This window comes from Mus caroli, chromosome 2 (assembly GCF_900094665.2).
Source record: "Mus caroli chromosome 2, CAROLI_EIJ_v1.1, whole genome shotgun sequence".
Lineage (NCBI taxonomy): Eukaryota > Metazoa > Chordata > Mammalia > Rodentia > Muridae > Mus > Mus caroli.
The window spans coordinates 120,844,406-120,856,000 of NC_034571.1; the positions used below are offsets into that span (position 1 = coordinate 120,844,406).

An 11,595-nucleotide genomic window follows, 5' to 3' on the forward strand; every position below is an offset into this window, starting at 1 on the left:
AAAAAAAAAAAAAAAAAGAAAGAGCAATCGACAATATTCAACTGCCCTTTGTGATAAAACTTGCAGCAAACTGGAAAGGGGGTATGTCTTACACATAATAAAAAGAATCTACAAATATCACACCAAACACGATTAATGGTGAATGATGGGAGAATTTCGAGGTCAAGGAGAACGGAAAGAACTTTCTCTGTCACTGTGACACAGAACATCACTGTATCAAGGGAAACCATAGGCAATGCAATAAGGCAAGAAAAATGAAGGCATGGAGCCTTAAAGGAGTAGACAACACCTTTGTAGATTACAGGTTTGTAAACACTGAAAAAATTACAGAAAGTCTACAATAATTTGCTGAGTTCAGCAAGATCTCAGGACATACAAAAACTAATTTCTCTTCTACATACTAATAATGAGCAAGCTAGAAACTCAAATTTAAAATGTAGCATTTATAGTTTTTCAAAGGAAAATGTAATATCTTGGTATAAATCTAGCAGAACATGTATAAGGTTTATATGGTCAAAATCACAAGTTTTCCTAAAAGAAGACCTAAATAAATATAAATGATAAAATGTAGAAGAGTTTTAAAAGAAAATTAATGACTGGAAATGTAGCTTAGTTGGTAGAGTTCTCACCTGGTATGCCCGAAGCTCTAGATCTAATCCTAGCATGGGCACAGTGTGAACACTTGGAGTCTCACGGGCACAGGCACAGTGTGAACACCTGTGCTCAGGAGAGACATGGAGACAGGAGGGTCAGAAGTTCAAAGTCATCCTTAGCTTAAGTAGTAAGTTAGAGGACAACCTAAGCTACAAGAGACTTGTCTCAACACAAAATAAAAATGGGAAAACTCACAAGTCCTCTAACACTGGAAAAAGTCATAGACTTGACATCAAAAGCATAATTCATACAAGAAAAAAATGGGTAAAATGAAACTATGTTCTCTGATTGATTTCTAGGAGTGGGGAGTTATTTCTGTTCCCCAGTTTCCTAAAATTTCCCTATTTCAATTAGCAGCATCTAAATAGGACCCAGTGGAGAGAGCATTCGCCTCACAATTGGGCAATTCTCACATTCTAAAGGAGCTGTGCTTTGGCCAATGCAGCCAGCCAGCACCACCTCCCCAGACATTACCTAGGGATGGCCTCTGGAGACCACTCAGCTTGGAAACTGTGGCACACAGCAGGGCATGCCGCAGGTGTCTTTCTGGGGTAGGTTGACTGATGCAAGCTGGCTGGCTGACCCCTCTCCAGCGTCTGGTATCACCCACAGAGTTTTCAGCTCACTTACTTAAAGATGACACTCCCAGTTCTACAGATGTCAGGTGGCTGTTGCACAGCTAATATGTGCTTCAGAGTGTCCTGCAGCACTTTCCCATTTCCCTTTGAGCAAGATGGTAGGTTTCCTGACCCTTCCGATATTTTCTAGGGCAGAGGTTTTAGGCTCTTGATGAAATTCAATTACACCCTCCACCAAATCCAATTATGATCTGAATCCATGAAATCCCATTAGAACTTGCTTTTGCCTCATTAGATATACACGGAGACAGATCCCTGCCTAATCCACCCTGGCACATTTCCTAAATAATGGCATCCAGAGACTTTGCATATATTGTTTATTACCCTGAAGTGCAAATATGCAAAACATGCAAATGAGCCCCAGGGAACTTGCTTAAAGCCCCAGCTGGGGTGGGGAGGGGGTTGGGGGTGGCATTCTGGTGCTACCTGGCTGGAGTGACTTGTGTTTCTAGAGACTCTGTATAGGAGCTGCTGATTAGAAGGCTGTCTGTTCATAGGTGAGAAGCCTGGCAATGCCTGCTGCGAGTCCTCTGATCCACAAGAACACAGATTTCTCCAAGCAAGAGAGAAGTGGCTTGCTGTAGCTCAGGGCTGCTTTCCTCTAGATTATTCCTCTGGAGCCTAGACTTCAGATTCATTCAGCACAGGGTTGAGGACAGGCTTTTGCCCCACTGGCTAGGGACAGCAGTTTTCCTTCCCTGGCTGAAGTGGTCTATGCTATAAATAACAGGGTTTCACTTTCTTTTATAGCTGAACCCCACTGTATACATAAAACTCATTTTCTTTGTCCACTTGTCTATTGATGGACACAGAGGTTGATTCCATGGTTAGCTATTATGAATGGTGCTGCAGTAAACACAGGCATACAGTGTTTCTTTGGTATGCTGGCTTCATTACTGGATAAATACCCAGACAGGGGATAGTTAGATCATATGGTCATTCTATTTTTGGCTTTTTGAAGAGCCTTGTGGTCTGTAGAGCCTGTGTGTAGATGGCTTTTTTTTCTTTACCATCCACCAGGATTTTTCCTGTTTTGTTTTACTATCAGCTACTCTGAATGGTGCGAAATCAACTATAGTTTATTTGTCTTTCCCTATGGCTAACGATTTTGAGTGTTTCATGTATTTGTTGACTGCTACTATTTCTTCTAAGAAGTGTCGGTTTTAAAGTTGAGTTGCTTGGCTCATCCTGTGAGTTTCTTATACCGTTCTAGATGCTAACCCTTTGTCCACTGGTAAATGTCCTCTCTCATTCTGCCGGCCATCTGTTATGTTGGTGCTTGTTCCTTTTGCATTCTAGAGTGCTCCCCTTATAGTTTATTCTGTACCTTCACAGCTTCTGAGGCTTACATTTAAATCTTTGATCCAGTTTGTGTTGATTTTTGTATGGGAGCGAGCCAGGGGCTACCCTATCCCCATTTGTAGATGATGTTCCTTGTACAGAAAGGCCCAAGGACACCATCAAAGGTGTAACAGGACTGACAAACTCAGTAAAGCTCATGATATAAAACCAACACGCAAAGCTCTAGCATTTTATGGGTCTAATGTACAAATGATAATATTTCTGAAAAAGAAGTCATGAAAGCAGGCTTATTAAAATAGCCAAAAACATAAAAATAAAGTACACAGGAATAACAATTGAACCAAAGAAAGACCTTTTACCAAAGAAATCGCTAATGCCAATGAATGAAAATGAAGAAAGAAAGAATGGTCCTGCTGGTGTGCTGGAATAATTAGTACTGTTAAATGTCCATAGAGCTCAAAGAATTTACAGGTTCATAGAAATCTCCACCAATGTAGTCCAAAGAACTCTAAAGACAAAACAAAACCAAACCCCAAAACAAACAAAAACCAAACAAAACCACACTGAAATTCATGTGCAAGAAATCTTGAGGTATCTATCACTATACCTAATTTCATAAGTAACACAACAGTGTGGTATATGCAGAAAGAAAGCCAGGGTAAAATAAATCCAGACATCTGCCACTGACAGAGACACCACAAGGTCACAGAAAACACAGCAGCCTCTTAAGTAAACGAGGAAAGTAGGTAGCTGGGCACACAGAAGAACTTATAAAACAATGGCTTCCTGAGCCAGCCCAAGAGGACTCTATAAAGAAATTCCCAGACAGCAGTAATGCAGCAAGCTCAGGACACATCTAGTCCAAGAGAGCACAGGAAAGCTGTGGGATCAAAAGGATGGCTTCAAACAGGAAGTGGTTTCTGTTTAACAAAGAGCATTGGAGCATGAGTAAGAAACAGGAAGAACTTAGTAATGTCATAGGGAAAAATGTATGCTTCTTCTTGAACAGAGGGAGAGAGAGAGTGAGAGAGAGAGAGAATTTCATCGAGACACCAGGACAAACAGGCTACAATGAAGCACACTGAAGAGCACACAAAAATCTATTTGACTTTAGCACCTACATACTTCTACTGGTTTGACAAAAACTATTGAAGAATTGTCATTTCTGCAAAGCATTGAGTAGAAGCCTTTTACATTTTACAAAATACTTTTAGTTTATTTTATGTCATTTTGAATTTTTAAGACTCAAGTATACTTGAACTATAGTCCCTCTCTGGACATGACTATCATGGTCAGGAACTCATAGCAGCTATGCTTGCCTACACAAAGCCTGCACAAAGCCTATTCGAGATAGAGCCAGCTAAAACTTCAGCATAGATGGGACAAATGGTCTCTAGCCCCACCACTAAAGGGGGAGCTATTTCTGGCTATGGGTAGTGTGGAATCGTTCCTTTTAGAGGGTGTGGCTTCAGGTGGGTTTCTCATTCTCCAGTGGATGGCCCCACTTTTATGCACATATGGGCAGTACAAACTGGACTTAGCAGGTTATCAAAAACAAAAACAAAATCAAAGCACACACACAAAACCAAACCCAGAAAAGAAAGACATGAATTTGGCAAGGCACATGTTGGGGAAACATGGAGGATTAGAGATAGAAATGAAGGGGTGGATAGATTTCAGAAATAAAATATTCTTAAAAATCAAGAAAAAATTTAAAGATAGTTTTCCCTTGAAGCATAAAAAGTAATAAGGAGTGCCATATATATGTGTGTGTGTGTGTGTGTGTGTGTGTGTGTATATATATATATATATTCCATCATTTATCTATTAATAATCTATCACCTATCTCTTACCTATCATCTCTCATCTATTTACCTATCTCCTATCTATCATCTGTCTTTTATCTATATATCCACTATCTCTGTGTCTATCTACCTATCTATCTATCTAATCTATCCATCTTTTAGCCTTACTCTTCTCCCATAGCAGAAAGAATTTGAAAATTTCCCCAGGTAAGTAAGACACAATGAACTGGAATACAATCCTTGAGGCCATCCTGAAGTTGACAGCAAGGGCTGTACCTTGGTCTGAAGTTTTTGAGTCTCCCCTCTGTTCTAGAGAGAACACTGTAATGAACCAGAAAGCAATCTCACAGACCCCGACTTTGTTTGAGTTCAACGGCTAGTAGGTGATGTTGAGGGACCCAACATCAGGGCAAGCATGTGCCCAAAATCAGAAATGCAGGTGGAATCAGCTCAATCACATAGTGCATCTGAAGGGATGAGATCTGGTTGGTAACAGGATCTCGGCTAAGTGGCCACTGCTGTGAGTCATACCTCCTGTTTTCCTGGGAGATCAGCTGCCTGCCTGCTGGAAAGCCAAGGGTCTGCCTGACCTACAGAGCTGGGGGTAGGGTGGGAAGATAGTTCAAGAGCCTTCCCTAAAACCTACAAATAGAAGGCATCCTAGCATTACACGTAGCATAATAACAATAGAAACTTGGGAGTAGATAAGAGGTATGGAATAAGAGATATGTAAAATGAGGCCACACAGCTGGTTAATGGAGGTGGTGAGGGCCATGATGGAATAGGGCAGCCAAAACTGTGCCTGGGATCAAGGTACACACTTCAGAACAATGATGGAGCCCAAGCTAGGGTAGTGGCACGGACACATAGAAGGATTATCTCCAAGATTAATTTGGGGTTAGGGTTGATCCCAAGCAATTCCAAATGTGATCATCCTCTCTGGAAAGTGGAGAGACTTTGGAGCAATTTTTAAAAAGCTGACCAAGGTAGTTTGAATAAGCGTTGTTTCTCTCTTTCCAAGTCCATTGACCCATGCACAAAGCTGGCACCCAGTTTTCAAAACCAGATGTTTCATCATCTAAATATTTAAAGCTCCCTTCAAGGGCTCACATGTGTGCACTCTTGGAGGAAGGAAGCCTTCCAAATCCAAGCCACTCTTTTATCTTTGCTTCTCTGTTCTCCAGAGAAATCCCTTCATTTTCTGCACAGACTGTAACAGTTTCACAGTGAGGTTGACTTTAGCATTGTTGTCCAAGTGATGCTGGTGGGTCTTTGACAAGAATGTGTTAATTGTGTATTTTAATTTTGATGATAATATAAACAGAATAGTCCAAGTAGGGTATGTCAACTGTTAGAATAACAACCCTACAACTAGGAACTCACATGAGCGTCCATCCAGCCTTTGTCTTTGTATAGTGGTTCCCTCCCATCTACAAGACCTCCCCTGATCCATGGGGTGAACATCTTGAGACACTTAGTCAGTGCCTGAAGTCATGAGGTAGTACACGGGGAACCAAACCTTGGCTATGCTGCTTGTTCCTGGACACACACATCTGTGATGAGATTTCATTTATACATTAGGTTCAGCTAAAAATAATAATAGCACAATAGTAGTGATATACTGTAAGAGCTATTATCAAAACTTAAGACTGTCCTCTGGAATCTTTGACTTAATCTTTTCTGCAGACTTAACCATGGGTAACTGAGACTTCAGACAGTGCCCTGTGAATAAGGGAGGACTGGAGAATTTGTACCAAGCCCCAACCTTTGTCACTAGAAACCAGTGAGGGGAGAAAACATGTAGGCTCAGTGTTAGTGAAAAAATAAAAGTGTTTGTGCTTAGCAAAAGCCAAGGGGGGTGGGGTGCATGGTGTGCTGCTATAGAAAGGGTGAGGTGAGGGGCCTCTTCCCCAGTCAGCAGAGCCAAGAGCAAATTGTGTGGGGTTCTGCCACATCTAGGAGGGCCAAGTTCCTGCCACAATGTGTTCTATGCCTTGCTATTAGAGCCGCTGATGTGAGATTCACTGGTGCTTGTAATGTGGCTTGTATTTAATTTTATCGTTTATAGTTGGACAGATCTATAAACATAAGGTGTTTATATCTAGTTTTATATTTGAGCACGTTTAAGTAACATAATTTGAAACAAGCTAAGTCAACATTGCAAGGGACTTTTTTCCCCCCTTCAGGAAGGTTTCCACATTACTCAAGTTGAAGAAAACTTGAAAGGATTCGTTTTTTAGCAACCTCCCTGGCGTTTATTTATTTAGTCACAGATATTAAGTCTTGTTTGCTTTTCATTTTCAGTAATAAAAATTGTACACATGTAATGTTGGAGCTGTGGTCATGGCCAGGCCCTGAGTCTGAGGAGGGGACTGACACATGGCCATGGACACGAACACAGGAACCTGATGAAGGCGAGGGACAGACCCACAGGAGACATTTGAGATGTGGTGGGGGTGAGGATAGGGAAACAGTGGTTTGGGAGGGGCTCTCATTTGCTTTGGAGAATTTGGTCTTAACTAGTTGTTGGTGGGGCTATGGGTCAGTACATGGTTCTTGGAAATGTGGCTAAACTGTCAGCACACCTGTCATTCTCCATGGTGACCTCAGGCCAGCTCTATAGCCCATCTGCTCTCAAGACCTACCCTTCTTCCCGGAAGTTGGCTTCACTGAACTGACCCTGTAGTTGTTCCTGGGTCTCAAAGCAGCCACCTCAAATCTGGAGAAGGACAGAGCCTTAGGAAGCACCCTGCCCCCAACCCTCCATGAATCCTCCAGCTGGACTTCTCTATGGTCTTTTTGGCCAGTCATAGTGCACACATCTGAACTTGGAGATTTGGCTGCGCAGACCTCTCAATAGGAAAGGGTTTGGACCCAAACTGAAGATCCGTGGGGTGTGAAGGCATTGCATCAGCTGTTTGCAGAGCAGACCTGCTCCTGAACTGGCCTCCATGGCACAGGGTGAACTGGCTGGACACACAAAGTGGGTTCTTTTGGGCAATAACAGAACTGGCAGAACTCGGGGCAGGAAGGACCATACTCCCACCAGTTTCTGAGTCATCAGAAGATAATTAAGCAGTAATCTCTACCTTCAGGGCCAGGTGGGTCCTTTAACAACTGCAGCAGTCCCAGGGTGCTCAGAGCATGGTAAGGATTTAGATAATCTGAGGTCCTTTTTCCTCTTCCCAGGACCTAAAGCTGCTACTTAGCTCTCACTGGTAGTTGTCCTGGGGAATATGGGTTCAAGTGTTCCAGAATTTTCAGTTTTTCAAATGGCAAGCACAGTATTTTTAATGTGGAATGGCTGACATGGTGGTATCAAACCAAGCTTATCTACCAGGAGGGATGTGAGCCATCCACATAGTAGGCACAGGCCCTTGGCTCCCAAACAATTCTCCAGGATGTTTCTGCTCTGAACAATAGCTCTGGGTACTAATGGAAAAGGTTGGTGGTTCCTTGGGGAGGGCAAAGGACCAGGATTGAGCTTCACAAGTTACTGTCCTTAGGTCCATGATATTCCCAAGAGATGGCCTCTACCATCTGCAAGTTCCCTGGATTGCGTGTAACTATAAGAAGCTGCAGAATTGGGGTGGGGTGGGGAGTACTGGAGGAATGATGCTCACTTAGGATAGACAGCTGGGCTCTGTTTTATTCACACTGTGAAATCTCTGGCTTGGCCTTTGCCTAGAGAGTGGGGGGCATCACCTGCAATATACCTAGGATTGTATGTGTGTGTATTATGTTCTGTGTTGCCATAGACACCTAGGTCACAGCATGAATGCAATTATAATGTACTGTGGCCATCCTGTACATATAAGCCCCATGTTTGTCCCCCTACACCCAAGATGGCTTTGGTTTTTATACAGTGAGCTGGGTTGGTCACCAGTCATTAGTTAATGCAGTTCTCTGGCAAGGAACAGTCCAAGCACATACCATGAAGGGGAGTTGTGTGTGGCCCTGCTGTAATAGTTAAAATAGGACCTGCATGTTGTGGTGGGGCTCAGACTGTACTGCCATGCATGTGAGGAACCGAAGAGGGAGAGGGAGAAGGAAGGAAAGGGCCTGCCTGCCTGCCTACCTGTCTGTCTGTCCCCTACTGCCATACAGCACTTCCCAACAGACCTGCCCACATGGAGGCATCAAATCATAACTGCCATGGAGCACTTACAGAGTCTGCATCAGAAGCCCCAGTAGGGAACAGCCAAGGGCTTTCCCAGCAGCCTCTCTGTCTTCTGAGGCATTCTTCCTTCCACAGTCCTGGAAGTCCTATTTCCTGCCCTGTCCTGATGGTACTAAGTGTGAGTGGGTACTGCCTCTCTATGCCTATAGTGTTGTGATGTCACCTGTCACTTCCATGCCTGCCATGGAGCTATGTCTCTGCCATCTGCCCAGTAGTCACCTGCTCTGTATGAACCCTGGACCCTACCACTATGCCTGTCCCATAGTAGGCATTTTGGGGTATAGAATTATTAAAACATGAGTTTTGGGTTTTAAGTCCTAACCCTTGTACTTCCTGGCTCTGAGACCCTAGCAACCCTGCTTCAGTTGTTTTAACTAGACAATCAATACCTGTTAAATGAGTTTTCTGTCTAAAGAGTTTAGAACAGAGCCTGGGGAAGGTGCTCAGAGCAAAAAGCTGTTGCCATTGTAAGTGTAGCATAAAGAATCAAGGGAGGGAGAGGGAGGGAGGCAGGCAGGCTGTTTTTCTGATCTGATCAACTCTTCCCTCCCCTTTGAAGTACCCACTACTCCTTACAGTGAAAGGTTCTACTCCTTCCCCTTGAGCTTCTGGGCCTGTCATGTCCTTGCTGGTGTGTCATGACCTTGCCGGTGTAATCACCAGTCCAGTGTGCACACACTGGCCTCTTAAGTTCACACAGAAGCTCCCAAGAGACACACGTGTGCCTCATTCATCTCTATAGCCAGTACTAAACATAAGCAGTATGTACCATGCACATAGCATGTGCTTCATAAATATGGTGGACTGGAGGGAGGGCGCCTTTAAGATGCAACTTGTTTAATTGGGATGAGACAGAGATAATACGGTAAATTGGGCTTAGATTTAGCTAAAAATAACAAAACCCACATCACTCTCATTCATTTGAAATGTGACCTAAACACCCACCTCCCTCTGCTTAAAAAGTCAAGTACATGTGTAAGGGCCAGGAGTTACTCAGACTGTCACGCTGGTTGGTTTACATGTTAACTTCAAATAACTTGAATGGGTCTCTGCTCAGCTCCCTCCTTCCACCCCTTTCTTCCTACTCTCACCACGTTTCCCTGGGCTCTCTCCACCTTCTCTCTTCTCACCAGGAACCTTTGCCTGGGTGGGTTATCCGGAATCTAAGAGAAGTGAACTGTCACGGAGTCTGATGGAGAGTAACACCTACTTGCCCTGTGTTGACCTTCACGCACCGACGTGACCCCGGAGCTGACCTTTAGGAGCACAGTATAGCTGCTCCAGCAGAGGAAAATGTGGGGTGTTCAGTTCCGTGTGCATTTGGAGTAAGAACAAATGACATTTTAGCATTCGTACCCTGCAATATTTGGTGTCTGTGTTAACTAGGTATCCTGCATTGTCCATGGCAAGCCCAACTGAAACTCCCAGGGCCGGGGCCAGCTTTAGCGGGTGACACCGAGGCAGTAGCACCGGGCCACTCGCAGAAGAGCAGAAGAACCCCACTTGGTTTTCTGTTTTCTCCTCACTCCTTTTAACTTTGTGCTTGCAGCATGATGTGGGCCCCTGAAGCCACAAGCACTTCCGCCTTGCAGACCCCTCTGCGGCCCCACCACCCGCCTGCCGCACGCCTGCCGCCAGCCTGTCCCTCCCTTCTCCCTATGGGGTTATCTACAAGTTTCTCCTTAGACTCATATTTTCTATTCTAATTGGCTCAAATGTTTCTGTCTTGGCAGCAAACCTTCCCAGTAAGACTTTTTACTCCAAGTTCGCTGTACCTGGCAAGAATCAGTGAAATCTTTAGCATGTGGAAATGCAAAGTTGATTCACAGATGCCTTGAAAAACGATTTGACCTAAAAACACAAACACACACACAAAAAAAAACAAAAACAAAAACAAAACCCAAAGCCTTATATTGGTGTTACACATTCTATGTTCCAGGATGCGCGAGATATTTATTATATGTGTGTGTTTCTGTACAGTTCCTCACACTCAAAGTCTTCAATGTTGGCTACAGATTAGCTTAATTCCTCTTGCAAATGGATCCTGGTTTTTGTTGTTGTTTTGGAGTTTTTTGTTTTTGTTTTAAGAAAAAAAAATGATATCTTTGCTGACTATGCAGTCACTCCCAAGTTCTAAGAAAGGACTCTTGGGTAAGCAAGAAAATAGGGTACTCACATGTAGAACCAGAGACCTGTATAAATTGCCACAGACACAGTCCTTAGACAGAAATTGTATCACAGCCTCCCTTAAGGAGATTTGGTATAAGGATAACACCAGACTTGGATAAAGAACTAAGTAACTGCTTGAATTTTTTTTTAATGTATGAAAGAATATATTTTAAATAATGAAATCTCTACTATAAAGAAAATTCTGCTGAATAAATGTTGCAGAATTTCCTGGATTTGAGATGCACTTGTGCTATACCTGAGGTCCATTCAGGGGTGGAGGTGTTGGTGAGAGAATCTCTCTGTCCTACCACCCTTTTGTAACTTCTTGTGAATCAGGGATGGTTCTAAAGTGGGAAATCACACTAATAGTATAAGGTGAGGAAAATATAAAACATGGTATATTATCATCAGGAACATATCTCACAGGTGGAAAAGCTCACCTTAGCTGCATGCTTAGCTAAGGTATCTGCCCCATCTTGGCCACCTGTTATTTTGTCTGATACAGTATTGGATCTAGAGACTGTAGCCCCCAAATCTTACTGGCTGAGAACTTCTATCACTAATCCAAGGATCAGTCTTGACTGCCTACTACATTGGACTTGAGAAGCATCTGGAAGATTATCAAACACACCTGGGTGTGGCTGTAAGCAGTAACCAAGAGTGACAACCCTTGAATGTACCGTCTCCAGGCCAGGAGCCTGGACAGACTGACAGAAAGAAAGGAGAAAGCCAGCTCATGACATATCCCTGCCAGACCCTTGAATGTACCATCCTCTAGTCCAGTTGGAGTAACAGAAAGAAGGAGAGAGAGAGAGAGAGAGAGAGAGAGAGAGAGAGAGAGAGAGAG

The 11,595-nt window shown here is 43.4% G+C and overlaps 1 protein-coding gene across 1 annotated transcript in view; it reads left to right on the forward strand.

The window, feature by feature from the left end:
• The window catches only part of Acoxl (acyl-CoA oxidase like), a 276,006-nt gene that overhangs the window by 168,679 nt on the left and 95,732 nt on the right, over positions 1–11,595 (forward strand).